A 23,711-nucleotide genomic window follows, 5' to 3' on the forward strand; every position below is an offset into this window, starting at 1 on the left:
TGTGTGTGTGTGTGTGTGTGTGTGTGTGTGTGTGTGTGTGTGTGTGTTTGCCCTGTGCCCTGGAACTGGAGCCTAGGGACCAATCTCAAGGCCCGGATACACATTTTCTGTTCAGATTTCTATGTTTACAATTGGACTGGCTGTTTTCATGCAGTCAGGACCTTTTCCCTCCCACAGACCATTTCCTAAAAGTATGACCCACCCACACCCACCACTTGAAATGAGTCCACAGAAGGAAAGGGAGGTGGGGATTATGGAAGCAGGGAAGAGCTGGGAGCTCTGGACCTTTAATATCAAACCTACCTCCAAGAATTGGTACTTACCCGTAAGCTTCCTTTAAGAGAGACAGGGGAAAAACTGCAATACTGAAAAAGTAGAAACTTGCTGTAGCACTGACTGGGCTGGAAGGGGGTAGTAGTATGCTGTATTGGGGAAAGCACTAGGCTTAGAGCAAGAAGACAGGTTTAAATCTCCATTCTGGCTTTAGACCTTTGTGTACATCATTACCTCATCTGTATAATTGGCGGGGAAAAGAGAGAGGAGCAGAGGGAAGAAGGGCTTTAGGACATCTACCTATAAGATTCCTCCCAGCTTTGAATCCTAGGACTCAAACTCCTGACCTGGTAATCCTCTGCTCTGTTCCAATCAAAGGATTATAGCTTTAGAACCGAAAGGAACATTGGAGAGCAATGTTTAATCCTTTCAGTTTTACATCCGAAGAAACTGAGGCCCAGTTACATGAAGAGACTTGTCCATGTGAGTAGAACAACCAGAATTCAAATTCCATTCCTCTGACTTCAAATCCAGGAGTCCTTTCACAGCACCACACTGCCTCCTCTAATTAAGCCTATTTAATACTTCTCTGTGTCTCATCCAGGTCAGGGATTCTAGATTATTTCTCTGGAGTCTAGAATCCTGTGACTGCAGGACTGAAAGATGCAGTCTATAGGATAAAAGCACAAGAAGCCTCTGTGGAAGCTTATCTTTGAGTTAGTAGGAAGCCAGTATGTGATTGGGGTTCAGGCCAAGGACACCTTAAGATCTCTCTCTCTCTCTCTCTCTCTCTCTGGGAAAGAGGATGAAAAAGTATCAGCTTTTCTGCCTCCACAGTATCAGGAAAGGGGAAGGATCAGAGGTGAGAGCTGAGTTTTCTTCATGCTTTAATCCTGGCAAGTGTCCCTTGAATCACAAGAAAAGCCAGTGGCTCTTCTCAGGACTGCCTGGGTAGTGTCTGTGCTTTCAAGTACTTTCTGTAGCAATAGGCAGGCAGGGGCTTGTCTGTCTGTAAGATAGCCACTACTTTGTTTTTCTTTCCCTAATGAATGTGCCTTTCCTTAGCACCCCCACCCCCTCCCAAATCTGTAAAGTCATTTTTCCCTCTCCATCATCCAGATGTGACCTACTTGTCTGCTCCATTTTAGGAAAGACTCCTTTGAAGACTTCCAGGTTCAGGAAAGTTCTGTCTAGGTCTTGAAGAGATGGATTTTTTTTAAATAAAGGAGATTTAGAAACTGCAACATAGGGGAAGCAAATGCATTGGGAGTAGGACAGAGCAGGAGAAAGAAAAAGGTCAGGGGTTAGTGGAGCAGGAAGATGACATTCTCAGGAGATCAATTAATCAACAAATATTTTAAGCACCTACTATGTACTAGTGACTGTGTCTGGTGATATAAGCACAAAGAATTAAACAGTCCCTATTTGCAAGGAACTAAAACTGTAATGGGATAGATGAGTACATACAAAAATACATATTGTTACAAGTTAGTTTGGGAGGCACTAGCAGTTAGACAGAATCAGAAAAGGCTTCATGCAGAAGATGATGGCTGAGCTACAGCTTAAAGGAAATGAGGGACTCTCTGAGTGGGAGATAAGTGAGGAGGACATTCCAGGTAAGTGGGATGTTCCCTGCAAAGGCACCAAGACCAAGAGGGGAGTGTCATGTGTGAGGAATGGAAAGGAGCCCAGTTTGGCTGGATCACAGAGCATGGGAGGGGGAGTAATGTGCAATGAAGGCAGATATGTTGGGGCCAGGTTGTCAAGGACTTTCAAAGCTAAAGAGAAGAGTTTATGTTTAATTCTAGAGGCAATAGAAAACCAGTGGAGTTGATTGAATAGAGGAGTCAGAGCTGTATTTAAAAAAATTATTTTGGCAGCAGTGTGGAGGATAGACTGGAGTGACGAGAGATCTGAGACAGGGAGACCAATTAGAAGGCTGTTGTAATAATTCAGGTAAAAGGTGTTGAGGGCCTGAACTGAAATGTTAACCATGTATGGAGAGAAGACATCAGATGGGCTAGATGGTGTGAAGATAGAAATGGCAAGATTGACAACTGATTGAATATGGAGGCGGTTGATCTGGGACAATGCTGAGATTATGAACCAGGGAGAATAGAAGGATGGCACCTATGACAGAGATAGGAAAATTTGAAAGAGAGCATGAGGAAGAGAGAAAACTCCTGTCTCCTGGCTTCAATGTTTTTTTGCAGGAAAGTAAGAGGCAAGGTTCTCAGCTGAGAGTGAGGGAGGAGGAGCATGTGTAAAGGGCTTGATGAGGGAAGAGAGAAGGTTTTGAACAGCTTCTGCAGGGAGTGAGATAGGGAATCAGGATGGAGTAAAAGAACTACCTTGCTGCTATGATTCAGCTCCACTAAAGTAGCTTGTTTCCAGGCAGTATGATTGCCTCCAGCTTTATTCAGAAGATTGAGAGTAGGACAGATAGTGTCCTACTATAGGACAGATAGGCAGATAGTGATTGAGGTTTGGTGAGAGAAAAACGGCAACAGAAGGGCTCAAAGAATTCAAGAGCAAAGGAGAGTGGAGAGTTAAAATGGCTAAGTATGATGTTTAGGTTTGCGGAGGTAGAAAGTGAAATGGGAGCAGGGTTAATAGCTTGGGGAAGTAATGAGGGGTGGAGGGAGGGAATGGAGGTCTCGATGAGGAGACAGTATGATAAGTATGCACTACTGTAGGAGAAGAGTAGCATAGGAAGAGGTAGAGTGTTGTACTTGGAGAGTGGAATATCAGAGTTTCTGATTAGGGAAGTGGAGAAACTGAAACTCAATCCAGACAACTAATCAATCAACAAGCATTTATTAAGTCCCATTCTGTGCAAGACACTGTGCTAGGTACAGGTACAAATACAAATGCAAGACCGTCCCTACTCTCAAGGAGCAGATTCTATTTGGGGATGTGGTGGGAGTAGAGTATCACATGTTCATTTACTAATATGTTGTACTGGATAAGTAAACACCAAATATGTATAAATACAAAGTGACTGGGGGACCCTAGCAACTGGAAGGATTAGGAAAGGTCTCCTGAAGGAAGTGGTGCTCAGGTGAGCCTTGCAGGCACTTAGGGGTTCCATGATATGAAAGCGAAGAGTTGGAGAGCCCATTCCAAGCTGGAGATAGCCCATCCAAAGCATGAAAGTAGAAGATGGAATGCTGGGTATGGGACAATAGTAGGTATGCAGATTTGTTTACTGGAACATAGAGGAGGATTGTGTGGTTAATCTGGAAGGACAGGTTGGAGTGTAATTGCGATGGGTTTCAAATGCTAAACAAAAGAGTAGATATTTGATCCCAGATGCAATAAGTAGGTGCTAGAGCTTCTTGAGCAGGGTAATGACATGGTCAGACCTGTACTTTAGGGATATTAATTTGGTAGCTTCATTAAAGATAAATTAGAGAAGGAAAGAGAATGAAAGAGTCTAGTTTGGAGACTTTTACAATAGTTCGGATGAGAGAACCTGATGTCTGAACTAGCTAGTGAGGTACAAAGTAAGTGGAAATAAGGGGTCAGTTGGGAGAGCTATTGTTGAGGTGGAAATGGGAACCTGGGTGACTGGAAGGATGTGGTTACTTCAATAGAATAGAGAAGTTGAGAGGAATGATGGCCTTAAGGGCATAAGGAGATGAATTCTGGCTTGAGCATGCTGAGTGTGAGACGTCTAAAGGACATCCAGGAGACAAAGCTAACAGATGAGAGATTGGAGGTCAGGAAATGTGAACTAGATATATGGATACTGGAGTCATCTGCATAGAGATGATAGGTGAACCCACATAAATGTAGGGGGAGAAGAGGAAATGTTCCAGGCCAGAGCCCTGTGATCCATCCATGCATAGAGGGCATGATATAAATCATTTTCATGCAAAGGACAGTATAAAGGAATGGTCAGGGAGGAAAAGAAACATAATAAACAGTAGAACATTGTTCCAAGAACCCAGGGAAAGAGAAAATCTAGAGAGAAGAGTTTATGTTTAATTCTAGAGGCCATAGAAAGCCAGTGGAGTTGATTGAATAGAGGAGTCAGAGCTGTAATTAAGAAAAATTATTTTGGCAGCAGTATGGAGTAGGAGGAAGTCAAATGCTTCAGAAGTTGAGAAGGATGAGAGCTGAGAAGAGGTCTTTGAATTTACCAATAAGGAGATCACTGGTGACCTTGGAGAGGGCAGTTTCATTAGAATGGTCATGTCAAAAGCCAGTTTTCAAGGGATTGAGAAGTGTGTGGGTAGGTGAGAAAGTAGAAGCAATGAGGGTAGGTAGGTTTTTATAGGAGTGTGACTGTGAAAGGAATAGAGTTAATAATTTGAAGGACTGAGTCAAGTGAAGGTGCTAGATCTCCATTCTGATTTCAGTTCTTTGATCTTGGGCAAAAATGCTTCTCTGGGCCCGAGTTTCCTCTTCTGTAAAAGGAGAGCTTAACTAATTTCATCTGTGTCATTTCAGCAGCTATTACCAAGATTCACTCCATGATTAGGGAAGAGCAGATCTTGGCTCCAAAGGTGAGACTTGGAATCTGCAAAGGTGAGATCCCCCCAATCACTTGACAAAAGTAGATGCAGAACAGCACAACACCCCATCCCTTGGGTCTTCACCTCTCCCTGCTCCCAGGTCCTCCAAGCACGAGAGTAACTGTATTCCCTAAATTTAAACCAATGGCAGAAAGCCCTAGGTGTGTTAGAGATGATAAAAAAGAGGTTTTGAGAATATGGCAAGCTCATACAATACCCCTCCTTCCTAAATTACATGTGACTTTGAAAACCTCTGGTCCATCTGGAAACAAAGTAATCAACATACAATTTATAGTTTTGATAACATTTTATAATAATTCTTGGACTGAGAAAAGATACAAGGTTAGAGATTGGAGTATGGGAACCTAGGAGAGCAGATGGAAAGTACAAAAACAGAATCATGAAAGTATTGGACGCTTTATAGAAGACAGGGTCATGGAGATCCAAGGGGATTTCATAGCAAAATATGAAAGATTTAGGATGTGTGGGAAGCAGAACAAAGATTTAAAAAAAATTACAAAGCTGCTACAGATGAGGAGAAGACTGAGTCCGAGAGGAATAGTGATTTTCCGAATGTCATTCCATAAATTCTGAAGTCAGATTAGAACTCAGGTATCCTAATGGCTCTTTCAACATTCCCTTTCAGAAGAGGAATGTGAAATAGGGACTCATTTGTGTATCAAGAAAAAAAGGAGAGTTTTGTTTAGAATAACTGTGGAAATTAGGAAAGCTGCCAAGCTGAGTTTCCAGAGGCCAAGAGGAGAGCCGTTTCATTTTGGAAACAAGGTGTGGACTTGACGCCTAGACATAAAGGACCTTGTATTTCTAGTCATCAAGAGAAATGAGAAAAAAATTATTACTGGGGCTGGATTAGAGATTGAGAGGAGGTGTGAAGGAGGAAGGGACACCAGAAAGGACTATAAAAACCTCAAACTATGTAGGAACTCCTGCTGAACTGGATGAAGTAAAGGGAGTCTGTGCACTTGTGAGTTCGTTACTCTGTTTGTATCCTGAGAAAACAGTCTGTAATAGTTTTAGCAAGAATGTGCTGAGAGTACCTGGTAGGGAGGGGGTAGTTTAGGAAACAGGAAGTAGAAGGATACAGAAACCAAAGGTAGCAGATGAAGGTAGTAGAAGTTTACTCAGGCACCAGCAATAGGGGAAACTGTCAGAAATATCTCCATTTTGGGACTACTGTGAAGGATTTGTTTTGTTACTGAAGACTATTCTTACGTGTGGTGTGTGTGTGTACATGTGCATGTGTGTGTATTTTTTTTGGAAGGGGGAAGGCAAGGCAATTGAGGTTAAGTGACTTGCCCAAGGTCCCACAGCTAGTGTGTCAAGTATCTGAGGTTAGATTTGAACTAAGGTCCTCCTGACTCCAGGGCCAGTGCTCTATTCACCATGTCACCTAGCTGCCCCATCTTCATATATATATATATATATATATGTGTGTGTGTGTGTGTGTGTGTGTGTGTGTGTGTGTGTGTATACATATGTATATATATATATATATTTTCTTTTTTTCCCCTTTGTTTATGAAGAAATGTGAGAACAAGAATGGAAGAAAGGATTGACACTTGATTATATTTAATTTAGCATTTTAGTTCAGTTAGTCTTGCATTGTCTTCTAATTTGTTTGGGGAGTCAATCTCCTCTCCCACACGTAATTATAAATTCTTTGAGGGGATGGACAATATTATTATACTGCTTTTGCTTTCCACCCCTTCCCTGAAACTCCTGTGTGCCTGCTGAATTAGGAGACAGTGTGAAATAGATGAAAGAACATTGGAGGAGTAAAAAGGCCTGGGTTTCAGTCCCATGTCATTAGCTAGCTGGGTCTAATTATCAATCATTCTAACCAGCTCTTCTTTCTCCTTTTAAGTTCAACTCTCTATTTAAGATCCTACTGGCATCTGAAACTCAAACTGTCTAAAATTTTATTTATTCTACTTACTAACTTTCCTGTTTGGTTGAAAGCACCACCACCTTTAGAACACTTCACTTCCACCGCCAATAAAATAAAATAAAAAAAGTTTTATCAATGCTTTTTGGATGTCCCTGTAACTTTCTAGTGATTCACCTTCCAAAGTCAATGGTAACTGTTTCTCTTTGCAACCCTGAGGGTCTTCCCCTCCCAGCTTGATTTTGTTTTCTAATTAAAAGAGCTATCTCTCAACTCACTTCTTAAAGAGGTCTGTTCACTGAATGGGCATTACCTCACTCTAAGTGAATACATGAAAAGGCCCTAGCCTAAAAGGGCCTGGGTCTCCCATTGCATTCTCCCATCTAGTCATCCTGATGAATATCAGGCCACTGGATCCAGACGGCTCTGGAGGAGAAAGTGAGGCTGGTGACCTTGCACAGCCCTCCCTCACTCAAATCAAAATCAACTGCAAGGCCTATCATCATTTTCCTGATGCCGTGGTCCTCTTCAAAAACGAAGGACAGACACAACAGTCCTTGTTACAAATACAGTTAAGCAAAACACAATAACAAAAGAGCAACAAACAAAAATCCCAAATAAACCCTAATACATTGACTATGTTTGCAACCTATGCCATAAGCCACATATAGTCTGCAGAAAGGAGGGATGTATATTTGATTTTTTTTAATTCACAGAATGCCAACTTTAAAAAATTGTTTATTTTTACAAGCACTTATGGTCAACTCCTCCCTCACATTGATCAAAAAACAAGCAAAATAAAAAATAAAACCCCTATCATAAACATGCTTAGTCTGGCAAAATAAATTCCAATGCTGGCCAGATTGGAAATGTCTGTCTGTCTGTCTCCGTCTTTTATGTTCATTAAGTTCATTTTGCCTTTCTGGTAGAAGGTGAGTGGCACAGTTCATCTTCAGTCTTTTAGACATTGTGGTTCATCATTGCATTGAGCAGGGTTGTATTTCTCTGTGATATTGTCACTATATACATTTTTCTAGTTCTGTTCACTCTGCATCATTTCACAGAGGTATTTCAAGTTTTCTCTGAAGCTGTTCATTTGTTCATTTCTTATGGCACGATAATATTCTGCCAAATTAATATAAAAAGATAGATTAGTAGATTATATTAGATACACAAGACTCAGAAACAATAAAACAATATTAGTGTCTGATAAACCTAAGGACATTGACTACTGAGGCAAAACTTACCATTTGACAAAAAATGCTGGAAAAATTGGAAAGTAGCCTGAAAAAAATTAGTTTGAGATCAACAATTCACAACATATGACTGCAATTATGCATTACCTAGACATAAACAACCATTTACTTGTTCAGTATTCTAATTTGTTTACTAGAAGAGAAAGAGACTCTTTCTATCACAACTACGAATGGTGGAGAGAGTTCTTAATCAAATAAGGGATGGAGATAATGTCGTTGTCCAGTCATTTCAGCATCATCCAACCCTTCTTGACCCCATTTGAGGTCTTCTTGGCAAAGACAGTCTTGCCATGTCCTTCTCCAGCTCATTTTAGAGATGAGAAAATAGGATGAAGTGACTTGCCTAGGGTCACACAGCTAGTAAATGTCTGAAGCCATATTTGAACTCAGGAAGATGAGTCTTCCTGGGTCCAGGTTTCTATCCATTGTGCCACCTAGCTGCCTTTGGAGATAATAGTAAAATGTAAAATGGATGATGGTGATTACATAAAATTGAAAAGTCCATTAAAAAAATCAATGCAGTTAGAATTAGAAGGGAAGCTTTTAACTAGGAAAAATATTTGCAGTGAATTTCTATGACAAAAGGTCAATATCCAAAGACATATAGGAAACTGATATAAATGAATAAGAACAAGAGCCATTCCTCAATAGGATTATAAACAAGCAGTTTTCAAAAGGAGTGCAAATTATCAGCAACAGTATAAAAATGCTTCAAATAATTAATAATAAAAATGCAAATTTAAATGACTTTGAACTTCCACCTTACATTCTTTTTACTGGCAAAGGTGACCCCACAAAATGACAATTGTCAGGGGTAATGGGAAGATAAACATGCTTAAGCACAGCTGGGAGAGCTATGAACTAGACTAAATATTCTGTAAAGGCGTTTGGAATAACCCCAAAGTCACTGAATTGTGCATACCCTTTGTCCCATTATTACTAGGCATACATTCAAAAGAGATACTGTGTACAACAATATTTAACAGCTATTTTTTTTAATTGTAACAAAAAGTCAGAAACAGAGTGGGTGGCCATCAATTGGGGAAAGGTCAGGTTGTAAAGGGCTTTGAATGCCAAATAGAGGAATATTTATTCTTTTATCTTTAAAAATTTATTTATTTTTAGTTTTCAACGTTCACTTCCATAAGATTTTGAGTTTTAAATTTTCTCCCCTCCATTCCCTTCCCACTCTCCTAGATGGTGTGCAATCTGATATAGGCTCTACATATGTATTCATATTAAACATATTTCCACATTAGTCATGTTGTAAAGAAGAATTAGAATCAATTGGAGGAACTACGAGAAAGAAGAAACAAAACAACAACAAAATGAGAGCAAATAGTATGCTTCCATCTTCATTTAGACTCCATCAATTCTTTCTATGGATGTGGAAAGCATTTGCCATAATGAGTCTTTTGGAGTTGTCCTAGATCCTTGCATTGCTGAGAAGAGCTATGTCTATCAAAGTCAGTCATTGCACACTGTGGCTATTACTGTGTACAATGTTCTCCTGGTTCTGTTCACTTCAGGTTTTTCTGAAGTCTGCCTGCTCAACATTTCTTATAGCACCATAGTATTCCATTACATTTATATACCACAACTTGTTCTGCCATTTCTCAATTGGTGGGCATCCCCTCAATTTCCAATTCTTTGCCACCACAAAAAGAGATGCTGTAAATATTTTTGTATGTGTGGGTCCTTTTCACATTTTTATGGGCTATAACTCTAGAAGTAGTATTGCTAGGTCAAAGGGTATGTGCAGTTTTATAGCCCTTTGGGCATAGTTTCAAATTGCTCTCCAGAATGGTTGGATCAGTTCCACCAGTTAGAGGAATAGATATTTGATTCTGAAGGTGATAGGGAGTTTATTGAATAGGAAAGTGACATAGTCAGACTTGTGCTTTAGGAAGATCATTTTGACAATTGAGTAGAGTATGGACTGGAGAGAGAAGAGAGTTGAGTCAGGGAGACCAACCAAAAAGGCTATTGCAATAGTCTAGGCTCCTACTTAAGAATGAGTTGTGTCTAATTGGTGGAACATTAAAACATTGCTTCCCTTAGCAATGATGTTATAAATTTTAGTGTAATTTCCAGGCTAGCTTATAAGAACCTAACTAATACATATCTAATTTCATGTTCCTACCTAAACTTCATAGCCTCTTATTTCTATGACCAGTAATTCAGGTTAATAATAAAAAACCCCAACAAACAGGTCTGTGATATCATCAGTGTAGAACTATCTGGTAAAGAAATCCTTCTACTAATGCTGATCAGTACCTTCTCTGCATCTTAAGGTTGGTTAAGTGACTTTTCTAGGTCACACAGCCAGTATCAGACAAGGACTTACTCCAAGACTCCCTAACTCCAAGGCCTGCTCTCTGTCTATATACTATGCTTTGCCTTGAGTATTTTTATGTAACTAGAGACTGGGGCATGCACAGTGTATTCCAATCAGCATGCTTCACCAGGAAAATTCAATTTGCTTTTCCATCTCATTTTCTTTGATTAATTTATTTACTATTTCCTCTCTGGGGATCCACTCTATTGAATGGTGACTGCCTCTCCGAGACTACTATTTCAGGAAAAGCTTCAATCATGCTTCATTCACTCCTTACTCCATAGCTATTTCCTTCATAGCTTTGTCACAGGCCTTGTCTCAGAGCCTGTACTTTTCCTTCCTCCCTGATTGCATCCCCAGTTTTAGAACCATGAATTAAATTAACTCTTTTAATGTTCCTGAATGGGATGTGTCAATCTAGTTACCTTACTTAGCCATCCTAATAACTTTCTTGTCCAGAGGGTCTACCACTTTCTTTTGTTTGTTTTACACTGCCATGTTAACCAGAAGGTCCTCTGTATGGGTAACTAGGTAGCATAGTGGATAGAGTCCCAGCCCTGCAGTCAGTAGGACCTGAGTTCAAATGTGGCCTCAGACACTTACTAGCTGTGCTACCCTAGGCAAGTCACTTAACCTTATTTGCATCAGCTCCTCATCTGTAAAATGAGCTGGAGAAGGAAGTGAGAAGCCACTCCAGTATCTTTGCCAAGAAAATCCCAAATGGGGTCATGGAGAGTCAGCCATGACTGCAATGACTCAACAATAACAAAAATTTTCTTTTTGGTCCAAGATGCTACTTGTGGAAGAAAGGCTAAGAGACAGATCAAATCAGTAATGTTGTTATTGTTGCTAATGTTAATATTACTATTTCCTATTATCTAATAAAACTCCATTTGGGAAGACTCCTTTCCTAAGCAGAAAAACCTTTTGTATTAAGTACGATTTATTGGAATTCTTTACATTCATGTTAAAAGTTCAGAGTTTTCTCTGAAGCATAGCCACATGTAGTCTCATAAATTTGCTTGTCAAAAAACACCACAGGTTTTTTTCTCTTGCAATTTCTGCAAAAGATTTTGACACTCCCTCCCGCCCTCTAACATAACATTAGTCCCTGTCAAGGTTATTCTCAGGATTAGTATACAAGCTGAACAGACTGCCCACGCTGAGATAACTGTCACCTCTCAATGCCATCAACTATATAATATCTTTACATTAATATTCCCCCAGACAACTGGAGCCTGACGGCTGATGGTCTGGAATAAGTGCCAAAGTCAAGTTGCCTCAAAGCCCAATTTTGAACACAGAAAAGACTCAACAAACTCATGATGTGCCAGCTCTGTATTAAGGGCTGGGAATACAAAGAAAGGTAAAAACAGTTCTTGCCTTTAAGGAGCTCGTATTCTAATGGGAGAGATAGTGTGCAAACAGCTGTGTGCATATGCAATATATACAAGGGTAGATGGAAAGCATCAGCCTTAAAGGGGATCAACAAAGGCTTCCTGTACAGAGCAATAATTTAGCTGAGGCTTGAAGAAAGCCAGGAGGTGAAAGGGAGGAGGGCAAGTGAGCATTCCAAGATGGGGGACAGCCTATGAAAATCCAAGGACTTGGAAGATAGAGGGTCTTAGAGGAACAGAAAGGAGATCCGTGAAACTGGATAGTATAGTGTGTGGAAAGGAGAAAATTGAGAAAAGATTGAAAAGGTGGCAAGGGGTGAGGTTTTAAATGTTCCCTGGGTGAGTAACACATGGAAAAGACTGCCATGAGCTCAGTCACACATTCCCTAGACAAATAATACTCTTCCATCTTCAAGAGACCCCAAGAGTAAGAGCCTTACAAATAAGAATTGACATCAAAAGTGAAGCTTTTTGTCTATGTAAGCAAGAGAAAACCAGCCTCAATTTACACTACTGCCAAAGAGTCACTCTAGGACTCCCACGTAAATAGATACTAGTCGTTGTATTGTTGTAGAGAAAACTGGTAGAGGCAGGAATTCTATACACCTAGAAGAGTGTGCCCCTCAATCTGGAAGCACCTGCCAGGGAGATCTTAGCAGTCTGGAAGTTTATCCAACATCTGGCTGCCTGAATTTGAATCCTGCCTCAGATACTTACCAGTTATATGACCCCAGGCAACTCACTTTGGGCCTTAGTTTCCTCATCTGTAAAGTGAGGGGATTGGGGGCGGCTAGGTAGCACAATGAATAGAGCACTGGCCCTGGAGTCAGGAAGACCTGAGTTTAAATCCTGCCTCAGACACTTAACACTTACTAGCTGTGTGACCTTGGGCAAGTCACTTAGCCCCAATTGCCCTTCCTTCCCCCCTCTAAAAAAATAAAATAAAATACAATGAGGGGATTGTACTTGAGGTCCTCTAAGGTCCATTCTGGCTATAAATCTATAAGTCTATGAGTCTTATTAAATCTCTTGCAATAACTTATATTCATCAGTAACCCCCATATATGTGAGTTATACATTGATTTTTGTTCTCACTTTTTAGAGATATAGTGGGGAAGGGCCGTGGGCAGTATTTATCACATAACTCTTCATGTAGAGAACATTTGCTGCTAAATATTGGGGAACAGGCAGGCAAACCTAATGACCTCTCTAAACGTTGGAATTAGCCCCAAGGCTAACCTAAAATATTTTGAATTGAGAACAGTCTCTTAACTCGAGTAGCCGTGTAGCTTGAAGGCTGGCCATCTGTTTTGTTTATGTTATGTTATGCTCTTATGTGACTCATCTGCCTCTTTTTCTGCTCATTCCTCTCTTTGAAGATATCCTTTACTTGGTTTCATATTCTCAATTTGTTAGTGAAGGATTACGTATTGTTTGCCTCAACTTGGTCATCTCCACTATAGATTGGGTGACCAGCAATTTTGCCTCTTCAGACAGAGGTTCCCAGTCAGAGTCCTTCTTAAGTTCCCCTTTCTTAGTGTCACCTCAAGGTGTACTCCCTTCCAGATGCCACCAGGGCAGGTTAGGGAGGCTACAGGTGACTTCTTTTGAGCAATGTCCAGGAAACCTCAAACATTGTTATAATAGCAGGGAATGAGATGAACTGTGAGAAACCTTGAAGCTCCTGGCCTTTGCAAGGACAAAAAGTACTTTCTGGGACAGTCCAGGATGCTAACTGACTCCTAAGATGTTCTTGTTTAGAAGCTAGTTTCTTTATCTGGAAATCTGATCTGAGTCTGTGACCCTGAATCCTTTACTGACTTCAAGGAGAAGTATCTAGGCCTGGGGAACATTCACATTCCTATTCTTTTAATTTTTGTGAATTTAATAATAATTATCAACAATTACATAAACACAAACATTGGTAATATACAAAGAACAGCAGCAAGAAGAAGGATTGTATATCACATTCCTGTTTCAATTACCCTACCACCCTACTTCCTTTCTATCCTGTCCAGAAATAACAAGACACTGACTTTTTCCAGAACCTTTCCTGGAGGGTTGTTAAAACTTAATCTAAAAATTTCCATCCTTCTGCTAGTATGGTACAGACACCCCCAGTTTGGAGTGTATGTATGTATGTGTATGGGGGAAAGGAGGAGCTGAGGAACAGTACAGTAACATTTGGCAAGACAACCTAAAGTTTCAATCACTATTTGACTTGGATAGGGTAAAAGACACCAAAATGAATGAGAAGAATGGTATTTCTTTTCAATAATGTATCTGGAAACACTTGAAGGAGAAAGCACTTACAAGGTATGAGATCTCATTGACATGGTATCTGGCTTTTATTATTAAATACTTCAAGGATACATGATTTTGCCTTAACTTTGGATTACTCCCACCATCTGCCACAAAATCGTGTTGACTGGGCCCAGTGAATTTATGTTATCTCAGTGGGTCCCTCATTGCAGCAAGGCAAACATTCTATTTCTTCCTAATTGATTTGCTATCCCACTCTCCACAGCAGCTGTTCCAGACCTCATATCTCTTCATGTCTCCCATGGCACCCCCTTCCCCGACTCGCTCAGCTTAGGATCTTGCCTCATACATCCCTGAAAAAATGAGACCATTCCCTGACTATTCCTTTTCTCCTCATCTGAAGTCATTAAAGACATCTTTCTTTATTATTTCCTCCTTCATTTTGGTCTTAGCTCTTTTCCTCGCCAAGGTCAACACCTCTACATGGTCACTTGATCCCATCCCATCCTGACTTCTCTGACAAATTTTCCTCACTCTTCTCCCCACTGTCTCTCATAATCTTCAGTCTCTCCCTTTCTTCTGTCTCTGTTCATCCCTGCTGCTTCTAAGCATGTCCATATCTCCGGTCCTTAAAAAATCCTTAGTTGATTCCGTCATTCCCCCTTAGTTATCATCTTATTTCTCTCCTCTTTGCTGTGGTTAGATTCCTTGAAAAAGTCATATGCACTCAATGCCTCTACTTTCTCTCCTCTCACTCTCCTCTAAACCCTCCTCAATCTGCCTTCTGACCTCAACATCTAACTGAAACGGTTCTCTCCAAAGTTACCAGTGACCTCTTAATTTTCCAAAGTCTGATGCTTTTCTCACTCTTCAACCTTCTTGGCCTCTCTGCAGCATTTGGTTCTGTCATTCTCCTTCTCTTCCTGGATATTTTCTCCTCTTTTCATGACAGTGTTCTTTCTTGGTTCCCCTCCTATCTGTCTGTCTGCTCCTCAGTCTCCTTTACTGGTTTTTCATTTATGTCATGCCTATTAACTGGGGCATCCTACAAGGCTCTGTCCTAATCCCCCTTCTCCTTTCTCTTCTTAGACTGGGGTCCATGAAGTCCTTTGAGCATAGATTTCAGGGAGTCTGTGAACTTGGAACTTTTAATATTTTGATAATTATATTTAAATATAATTGGTTTTCCTTGTTATCCTATATGTATTGTTTTACACATTTAAAAGGGGTTGTTGAGTTTTACCAGACTGGCAAAGAAGATTCCCTCTCCCACCAAAATGGCTTAGAATCCCCTTCCATACTATCTCATTTGGTGATCTCATTAACTCTTATTGTTCAATGATCATCCCTATAAAGAAAGTTCCCAGTGCCCTAAAGTCTCTCTGTTGTTTTCACTGTTGAGTTGTTTCAGTTGTATCCAACACTTTGTGATCCCATTCGGAGTTTTCTTGTCAAAGATACTAGAGTGGCTTGCCATTTCCTTCTCCAACTCATTCTACATATGAGGAAACTGAGGCAAACAGCATTTTAAATGACTTACCCAGGGTCACACAGTTAGCAAGTGTCTGAGGCTAGATTTGAACTCAGGTCTTCCTGACTCCAGACCTAGCACTCTATAGGCGCTTCTCTACTGAAGTACAATTATGCAATCCTAACTTCCTCTTGTCCTGTAAGCATCCCAAACCCAACTTATCCAAAGCAGAATTCCTCCTTCTGCCCACATCTTCTCTTCTTAACTTCCCTACTACAGGCAAAAGCACCACCCTTCTCCCATGCATCCACATTCTGAACTTCAGCGTTATCCTTGATCCCTCAGTTCTCACCATACATAGCTAATCTGTTACCAGCTCTTTTCATTTCTACCTTCACATTATCTCTTGTATACCTTCTCTTCTCTTTGCTCATATAGCCCCAACCCTAGTTTAGACCCTTAGAATCTCTCATCTAGACCATTGCAATAACCTTTAAACTGGTTTCCCTGCTTCAAGTCTCTCTCCATTCCAATCTGTCCACCATTCAGGTGCCAAAGTGATTTTTCTGAAGTGTAGCTCTGACCACGTCACCTCACTTGCTCATTGAACTCCAGTGGCTCCCTATTTCCTCTAGGATCAAATATAATATAATAAATATACCATACCATACTATACCATAACATAATATAACTATATCAAATACAATATATTATAATATGAAATGTCTTTTGGCATTTAAAGCTCTGTAACTTGACAGCTTCCTACTTTTCCAGTCTTTCTATGCTTTACACCCTTCTATGCACTCTAGGATCTAATTATACTTTCTTACTTGTAGTCTTTCAACATTATGCTTGATCTCCCATCTCCATATCTTGTAATGACTGATCCCATAACTGGAATGTACTGCCTCCTCCCCTCCACCTCTTAGTTTCTCTAGCTTTCTTCAAAATTAAGCTGAAATCCCATCTTCTGCAGGAGACCTTTCCCTGCACCTCCAGTTGCCAGTGTTTGCCCTATCAGATTACAATCCTTCTACTCTACATGTTATCTTGCATGTATTTAGTCATTTATGTGTTGTCTCCCCCGTTAGAATGCGTACTTCTTTTTTTTTTTTTAATAAAGCAATTGGGGTTAAGTAACTTGCTCAAGGTTACACGGCCAGTGTTTCTGGGTGGGTGCTGAGTGTCTGAGCCTGGATTCGATCTCAGGTCATCCCGACACTGGAGCCGGTGCTCTTACTCGCTGAGCCACCTGGCCACCCCTAAGCAATTGGGGTTAAGTAACTTGCTCAAGGTTACATGGCCAGTGTTTCTGGGTGTGGTGCTGAGTGTCTGAGCCCAGATTTGATCCAGGTCATCCCGACACTGGAGCCGGTGCTCTTACTCGCTGTGCCGCCTGGCCGCCCCTGAATGCGTACTTCTGGAGGACAGGCAGTATTTTTTTTTTTGCCTCTCTTTGTATCTCGAGCACTTAGCACAGTGCTTAAAATTAAAACACTTAAAAAACAAAACCAAAAACATTATTATCTCATTTGGTCCTACCGTGTGAGGTGAGTGCTCTTATCGTCCCCTTTTTGCAGTGGAACAAACCAAGGCAAATCAAGGTGAAATGACTTGCCTATGGTAACTCAGCTAAGAAATGTCTGATGACAGATTTGAACTCCGGTCTTCCTGACTCCAGGCATAGCATTCTATCCACTGCGCCACGTAGTTGCCCTAAGAAAATATGAATATGAAGAATTCAGAGAAATATGGGAAAATATATAAACAGATACAAAATGAAGTAAGCAGAATAAAAAAGCAATATCCATAATAACTACAACAATATAAATAGAAAGAACAACAACCAAAAACCCAGTGAAAAACCAAACTCTAGAAGGCTGTAATTATAAGGACTAAGTTTGACTCTGAGGAAGAATTGAGAAAATGAATGTTCCCCACACTTTTTTCTTTTTCTTTTGCAGAGGTGAGGGACTGTGAGTGTGGAATATCATATATATTGTAAGGCACTCTTGATGTGTTGGTTGGTTTTGCTAAATTGCTTTCTTCTTCTTCTCCTTTTTTTTTTAAATTCCCTATAGCAAAGGATGATTAATTCACCAGTCAGGAAAGGGGAGAAGGTTATATTCAGAAATGAAGGTGATGTAAAATAAAAAATTATCAATAAAAATTAAAAAAAAAGCTCAAAAGAAATCCTTGGAGTCAATAAATATTGAGAGACAGATGACAGACAGAGACAGAGACAGAGAGTGCAGTTTCTTTCTACTGGTAGGATCAGAAGTCTGATTGCAAAAGGAGAGGTGAGTGAAATGTGCAGTGTGGAAATACCAAGTGTAGATGGCTCTTTTCTAGGAGTTTGTCAGTGAAAGGAAAGAGTAATATCAGATAACCAGAGATATGACTGGGGCAAATGGCAATTTAAAAAAAAGGATAATAGTTTAAGGAAATATACTTCAAGGATCCATGGTTCTTATATCATAGGTAAGTTGTTTTTATCATATAAGAAACATGAGTTCAGTCATAGTTCTTATATATAGAATTTTAGAACTGAAAGGGACCTTATGGAAATCATCTATTTTAAGCCAATCATTTTCCAGATGAGGAAACTGCTGAGCAGAAAGGCTAATTGACCTGCATATGGTCATGCAATGAGGTCATATCATACACTTTACTGGTACAAAACAGAACTATCCTTTGAGAACCTCCGATATAAGGCTTCAAAACAGTTAAACAACAAAACCTCTCACTTCCCAGTGTCTGCTTATCTTTGGTCCTAGCACATTCCCTAGGGTTTTAGACAGAGACATAGGGGAGAATCATTTAACGTAGCCCCATAGGAGTAGTTTGCTTCTCTCTCCTTTCTGAGAACAACCATGAAAGGAAGGGGGCAAATGTTCAGTGCGGCTCTTTAAGAGTGAGCAGCAGATGCCCTGTATTTTTAGATCTGAGTTATATATTTGCACAGGGTCAGATGTGTTAGGAGGGACAGGAGCCCTGATGTCCAACCCCTATCCAGACCCAGTTTCCTTGTCTGTCAGAGGAGAGGGTTGGATTAGATGATCTCTAAAGCTCCTTCTAACTCTTACTTTAGGTCTTTGTAAAATGTTCAGTTTATTTTTTTTTAATTTAGTCTGTGATGTTTAGCTCACCAACCCTAAGAGACTGTTAATCATATGACCAACTGCTTGGCATTCATGTTTTATGATATTATCACTGTCAACTGCAAGTTAATTTGACTGCCAGAGAACAAACATTCCATATGTGAATTGGGGATAAGTATAGTGACAATGTTCTTGTCAAATTCCATGGGTGTTAATTCAATTTGTATTAGTAACAAGTTTAAATAAGGTTTCCAACAACACTCTCCTGGTAACAGAGCCTTTTAGTTTACCCTCATGCTCATGTTTCTGAGACTCCAGACCTTTCTAATGGCAACAATCATAGTCCTAGAAATCTTAGGATAGAAGGTACCTATGATAGAAATGATACCCTAACATTTTCCCCCCTGAAAACTAGGATAGTTTTCCCTCAAAAGATAATAAACCACCCTCAAGACTTGGTTGGCTCAAGGGACCAAAGGCTCATACTGTTAACATTTCCTCCTGGTTACCCGAGTACAAGACAACCATAGGAAGGAAGCTCCAGGAGTTTGCTAATCCTTGTAGAAAACAATGGGTAACTCAGACAAGGAAGCATCATCTGAATGAACTTGATATGTCCTCAATGCCAATCATTGCGTATGCTTCTTCTGCTATAGCTAAATAAATCTCCATTTGTTGTTAAATTTTGAAGGACCTACTCGAATCTTATTTTGTTCCAGTGTTGAACCTACACTACCAGGAGACTGAACTGCATCAGGCCCAGCCCAGAACAGTGCCTCCAAAGGTCATCTAGTCCATCTGTTCTCTAGGCCTCTGACTTTTGGGAGGTTTGCACCAACACTATAGAAGGCATAGAATGTTTACTGTTGGACAGAAGTTCAAATCAGATCACGGGTTCATAGATTAGGAAGTGGAAGGGAAGTATTTTACACATAAGTTTATCTTAGAGGATCTGTCATACTTTGGGTCCATAATTATGCCATGTGGGTCCTCTCCCTACTGATGAAGATCTCAATCCTTTCATCCTTTCTTTCTTCCTTTTCCATTTTTTCCCCATAAGTTTTTCATAAAGTATTTACCCAACATGCTGGAGATTTGGATCTTATAATATCTCAGGGTTATAATGTAATAATAGCCAGCAATTTTAGAACTTTAAGGTTTGCAGACCACACTTTACATATATCTCATTTTATCTTCACAACTGTGGGAGGTGGGTGCAATTATTATGCCCATTTTACAGATGAAGTAATGAGGCATATAGAGATTAAATGACTTGTCCAAGATGACACAGCCAGTGTCTGAAGTTAGATTTGAACTTAGGTCTTCCAGACTCTAGGTCCAGTGTACTGTCCATTATACTGCCTAGCTGCCTGATACTTTGAGATGACTGTCTGTTTTCTCATATTCTTGCTATTTGACAGGTCTATCTGCTTTACATGCTTTGTTGAAATATCTTATGCTACTTTTACACTACTATTCTTAAGTAATTGTTGGCAATATGCTGTATTCTACTTGTACTCACCATCTGCCTTTCCACTATTATTATCACCATCATCAAAAAAGCATTTAGTAAGCAATAACTTCCAAGAATGGGGGACCACCAATGAAAATACCCAGAATTGGGAGATGAATCCCCTTGAATGAGGAATAAGAATGCTGGCATGACTCGGTATATGGAGTGGAGTATGAAAGGAAAGAAGGAGACCAGGTTGTGAAGGATTTTAAAAGCTAAACATGGTATTTTCCTATTTGGTCTTACAGGTAATAGGGGGGCCCTGGAGTTTATTGAGTAGGGGGTAAAGTATCAGACCAGACCTTTAGAGAGATTACTTAGGCAGCTGTATGGAGGCTGGAGGATGGACTTAAGTGGCTTGAGGTCACTTAAGGATGAAATTGGAAAGAGGGCAAAGAACAGATGAAAAAAATGGAAAAGATCTGTGAGGATTTCTATAATGAATTATTTCTCCATCAGTAGAGTGGAGATGTAACATTTAGATTCAACTATTATAGCCCCTTATGTGCTGTCTATGGAATAAAAATAATAATGAAGAAAATAAGGTTGGGAATAGCAGGTGGATTAGACCAGAAGAGGTCCCTGATGTAGTGAAACAATTGTGATCTATAGATCCAGTGATCTATTCTCAGGATATCTGAAAGAAGAGACTGTGTCAATGCTTAGAAAGAATTTCAGAATTATTATGAAAAATGTAAGCAAGTGAATAGTAATAACTAACCAGACATGTACATGCCTTTCCATTTCCATAAATGTTTAAGAAAATAATCCATGTATCCATCTAGGGTATCTTTGACAAAAGTAATGAGAAGGGAAAATAAGTACTTTAAAAAAAAATGGGGGGCGGCTAAGTGGCGCAGTGAATAGAGTACTGGCCCTGCAGTCAGGAGGACCTGAGTACAAATCTGGCCTCAGACACTGAACACAAAACTAGCCGTGTGACCTTGGGCAAGTCACTTAATCCCAATTGCCTTACTTTCCCCTCCCCAAAAAGAAAAAATTTAAAAGAAATAAAAAAACTTCTAAAAAAAAATTTTTTTGGTAGCAGCTGTAAAAAATTTTTACAGTCACACAATTGACCAAAAGATGTAGAAAAGTAGAGTGTCTCATTTTGCTTATGGTTGGTTGACTATTAAAAAAAGTTGATTTGGTAGGGCCAAATGCAGCTTTAAATGGTTTCTTCCAATAAAGCAGATCTTGTGTCTATGTCAAAGTCATGGAATATTCCTCACAAGATGTAATAACAAAGCAAACTTTCCAGTGGTCCTTTGATGGTTAATCTCAAACAAGGCATAAAACAGGGACACATGTTGGTCAAAGGTGTTTGCCACTATCACGGCAGGATCTTCAGTAAAGTGTCCACATGCAAGAGGGATTCCCTTTAGATGGTAAGGTCTTTCATTTCTTCCTGTTTTCAAGTGACTGCATCAAATCTTGTAATATCGCGGAACTTCCTGAATGGAATTCATAGTCACCTCAAAAAAGTCTGACCTAACAGTTCATACAGGGGGAAAAATGTATGAAGAATGCATATTGTCATTTGATGTTAATGAATGGAAAACCCAAAGAGGATGGTTCATAAGGATCTATATTTTGGACAGGAGCCTTGTATGGATGATGAACTGGGTCTGAAAGTGGATATGAATGAAACAGACTGAACTGCCTTTTGGAAACAGTGTAATTCTTTAAATTTGTCCATGACACAAATACCCAGATCTTAACATCAATATTTTTCCAGTGATGCCATATGGCCAGGAATCACAGAAGGGAAGAGAACAAGAACTTATTAAGTGCTTACTATGTGCAGGCATCATGCTAAGCACTTTACAGCTAATATCTCATTTAACCACGGAATCCCATAGTTTTCCTCAAATTAAAGTTACTCTCCAAGAGTAACTAAGGGCAAGGGAGAGGGTGGCCATGCATATGTTGCAATGTATTACCAACAAAAACTACACAGGAGAAGCATTCTACGGGATAACATCAAAGGGGTGTGTGACTGGAAAGGAAGGTGGGCTGGTCATGTTTTGAGAGCATAAGGTAACTAATGGGTAACCACAATACTTCACTGATATTTCCACAAAATCAAGGGGAAGAAAAAGAATCCAGCTTCTTAGGTGGACCCTGCAGAACATTTACAAGGAGACACGGACAGGAGTCATACAGAAGATGGCGGTGGCACAATTGTAGGGAGAAGATGCAGTGCTGAGATCCAAGAACCATGAAACTAGTAACATATTATTTTTCCATTGTGGATGGCTAGACAAATCCTTTTCTGATTGAATTTCTCTTTTTATGATAGCCAGTCATGGATTTGTGTCCAGCACTACCCAACCTCTTCAACATTTCCCTCTGCTGCCACTTCCCATTACTGGACTTGCTCCCCTGAGATGGGCCCCACAGCAAGGTTCTAATCTACCTTGATTCTGACACCTTCAACTACTCTCCTGACAAAATCCTTCTTGACCTCCACGTTCTGTCCCCTAATTACCACAGCAGTAACTCTGAGTAAGCTCTTTGAGTAAATTTCCATAGGTTTAATTATCATCTCTATGCAGATGACTACCAGATCTATATATTCAGCCCTAATCTTTTTCTTGAATTCCAATCCTGCAGCATCAATTCTTTATTGGACATTTCAAACTGGATGCCTCACAGTACGTTGAATTTTATTTATTTTTTTTTTGGAGGGGGGAAGGCAGGGCAATTGGGATTAAGTGACTTTCCCAAGGTCACACAGCTAGTAAGTGTATCAAGTGTCTGAGGCTGGATTTGAACTCAGGTCCTCCTGACTCAACGGCCCCCACCTAGCCGCCCCCATGTTGTATTTTATATGACCAAAACAGAATTGATTATCTTTAGGAAGCTAGGTGGCTTAATGGACTGAGCTTAGAGTCAGTAAAACCTGAGTCCAAATCTATCCTCAGACACTGTTACCTTGACAAGTTATTTGCCCTTTGACTGTCTCAGTTTTCTCATCTGTAAAACAAGGATAATTATAGCACTACCTCCCAGAATTGTTGAGAGGATAAAATAAGTTAACTTTAATAAAGTGCTTTGCAAACCCAAAATCTCAATAGAAATGCTATTATTGCTATTTGCCCCCAAACTCACTCTTTTTCTGAACTTCTCTATTTCATTTGGGGGTTCTTGATTATGGAAGTGGAATACTTCTAAGGGATGGTGTGATTAAGGGTACAACAATCCTAGGTAATGGAGGTGGGGTGTAGGAGGAGATCATGAGTCTTGAGTATATCAAGGAACTGGGGGGTAAAGGTGTTTGAGGGAACCTCAGAACCTCTTACATTGGTCTACTGGTATGAGGGAAGGAGTTGAGGTTGAGAGGAAGACCATGAGCCAGGCATTGAACTTGTTCAGAAAGAGGGAGAAAAAATCCTTGGGATCAGTAATTAGCAGCCACCAGGAAATGGACTGAATAATAAATGTGGGAAGAGTGAACCCCAAAGGAAGAGAGCTTACTGAGTGATTGTGGTGGAGGAAAAGTCTGAAGGCAGCAGTGGGGAGCAAAGAACATCCTGACTATGTTTCCCCAACCAATGAATCAGTAAGTGCCAGAAGATGGAAGGGACAAGGAAAGAAGAGACTAGAATACTTCCCCCACCCCCATCACCATAAACATATGGCACACTCTCCATTAAATACACACACCATCA

General features: G+C 40.1%; 1 protein-coding gene and 1 long non-coding RNA gene across 2 annotated transcripts in view; one reads left to right on the forward strand and one right to left on the reverse strand.

The window, feature by feature from the left end:
• The window catches only part of NINJ2 (ninjurin 2), a 147,919-nt gene that overhangs the window by 21,403 nt on the left and 102,805 nt on the right, over positions 1-23,711 (forward strand). The window lies entirely within an intron of this gene.
• LOC138165929 (uncharacterized) overlaps positions 7,256-23,711 on the reverse strand; it is a 102,861-nt gene continuing 86,405 nt past the window's right edge. Inside the window, exons 3-4 of the long non-coding RNA XR_011169493.1 lie at positions 16,966-17,139; positions 7,256-7,824 (exon numbers count right to left, since the gene is read on the reverse strand). This is a non-coding gene — a long non-coding RNA (uncharacterized lncRNA). The remainder of the gene's footprint in view (positions 7,825-16,965; positions 17,140-23,711) is intronic.

This window comes from Petaurus breviceps, unplaced genomic scaffold, assembly GCF_028583685.1.
Source record: "Petaurus breviceps papuanus isolate PSGF00001 unplaced genomic scaffold, PetGlider_PUasm1.0 216, whole genome shotgun sequence".
Taxonomy (NCBI): Eukaryota; Metazoa; Chordata; class Mammalia; order Diprotodontia; family Petauridae; genus Petaurus; species Petaurus breviceps.